Genomic DNA, 2,082 nt, shown 5'->3' on the forward strand with positions numbered 1-2,082 from the left:
ATCTATCTATCTATCCATCCATCTATCTATCTATCTATCTATCTATCTATCTATCTATCTATCTATCTATCTATCTACCTATCTATCTAGGAGATGAGGTATATTCTCCCCCTTCTCATTGTGATAACTTCTACAGTATTCATTGTACCGGAAACCCATTCTTCTGGAATGATTACCAATAGAAAGGAAGATTTGATTCCAAATCTTTCCATGTAAAAGACACCACCCACCCTACCGCTCCTTTTGAAGCCATCATTCTATCTATCACTTATAAAATTTGATATTTAACAAACTTCTTTCAGATGCAAAACTTGCCCTCTCATTACTTCTAATACCTTATCTCTTGCCCACCTCCAGACAAAGAAGCAGATTGGATGTACAAGAATCTTTTATTAGCTACAGCAAGGTAGTATTGAATTAAGGCAACAATTCTATTATTTCAAAATGATCAAAAATAAAAAATAATTTTACAGAATTTAGATAAACTGGTAAAGGAAGAAGAGGACACTGATGACGACGACGACGATGTCGATGAGGAGCAGCCCCATAGCGCCAAACGATTAAAACTAGATAATACACCAAAAATTAATTTAATCGGCGATAGCTTGAGACCAGTTTGTTTTGCATATTTGGATATGTATGGTAGAAGACATCGTTTTGAAAATCCTCTACAAGCGATTGAAGTTTGTTTTCAGTGTTTTATGGCAATGAACATTAAATATCCGAAATTTTGTGAACATGTTTGGATATTTGTTCAAAAGCTCATCTTTCAAATAACTACACCAAACGATATTGCTGTACCGTCGATAAATACACTGGTCAATGATTTGCAGCAGCTATAATTTCGTAAGTTTCAGTGGATGTAGTTTACTTTTCTAATTCTAAGAATTTAAGTAAAGTGTTGTAAAATTAAACATGATAAATAAATTATAACAAAATCAGACGAATTTCCAAACAGGAGTTTTAATTTAAGTTTTTTTATCTAAAGTTTAAGCAGAGGACAGAGGCAAATAAGTCTTCTTAGCTAGAAATTTCTTAAAAATGGAATTCTTTTTTCTCAAAATTATAATTTATTACATATATCAAATGTTAATTAGCTATTTATAAAGACAAGAGGAATTAATTTATTGATAAGAAGACTGATTGATGATTTATTTTTTGCAAAAATTTCATTAAAATAAAAAAACAGTTTGAAAACAAAAATAAAATGCATGATAATAAACACGTTTTGAGTAAAAACTATTGATTTCAATTAAAGATGTAGATAATGTGAATAAAAATATTATTATTGTAAATTAAACTGTAAATTTTTTTTTCGAATTGTTTTTCAAAACAATTGCTTAACCTTAAAATTGATTTACGTAAAGATTACATTAATATAGAATTAACCCCCCCTAGTAGCAAATCTACAACTGTAATCAGCTAGCTCCCTCCCCCCAATAAGTAACCGACTCGAGGGTCAAAGTTGAAATATCTCAAGAGTAATAGCAATGTTAAAATGGTTTACTTTGAACTTGTAATAATTGAAACCAATTTAAAACATATATACATATGTTTGTATATAATAGACACAAATGGTCTGTATTGTCTACAAAATTTATATTATCCATCCCAAAAAAAAGCTAACGACACACATGACAAAAAAAGAACATATTGTACAATATTTTTTTCAAATTGTTGTAATTTTTGGCATTTTAATTTATTTAATAGGCAGTTTAATGTCCTCAATTGAATTAACCTTGAATGCGAAAAGAACGTGAAAAGTTTATTGTTTCGTTAAAGAAGGGAAACATTTCCAAATTGTAATAATCATAAGCACAACATTCAAATTGAAATTATTTATCAAAAAAAAAAATCTTTTGTCCATTAAGGTATTTGAACTTATCTTCTACTAGTGATGAGTGCGGAGCATGTGATAGACATTGTCTTTTTTGAAATTAGGTATTTGGAAAGATGCTCCCTCGCATAAAACATTCATAAGAACTGGTCGGAAATGCTTGGGAAATTACATTCATTACATTCAGTAGACAAAATTTCTTTACCGTAGAACAATAATTCATAGATAGATAGATAGATAGATAG

The 2,082-nt window shown here is 29.4% G+C and overlaps 1 long non-coding RNA gene across 1 annotated transcript; it reads left to right on the plus strand.

The window, feature by feature from the left end:
• The first annotated feature begins 171 nt into the window (after window positions 1-171).
• LOC124420173 lies at window positions 172-947 on the plus strand. Its single transcript, XR_006941085.1, has 2 exons — window positions 172-406; window positions 474-947. It is a non-coding gene; the product is annotated as an uncharacterized LOC124420173 (long non-coding RNA).
• The last annotated feature ends 1,135 nt before the right edge of the window (window positions 948-2,082 follow it).

The sequence above is a fragment of the Lucilia cuprina genome, chromosome 5 (genome assembly GCF_022045245.1).
Source record: "Lucilia cuprina isolate Lc7/37 chromosome 5, ASM2204524v1, whole genome shotgun sequence".
Taxonomy (NCBI): Eukaryota; Metazoa; Arthropoda; class Insecta; order Diptera; family Calliphoridae; genus Lucilia; species Lucilia cuprina.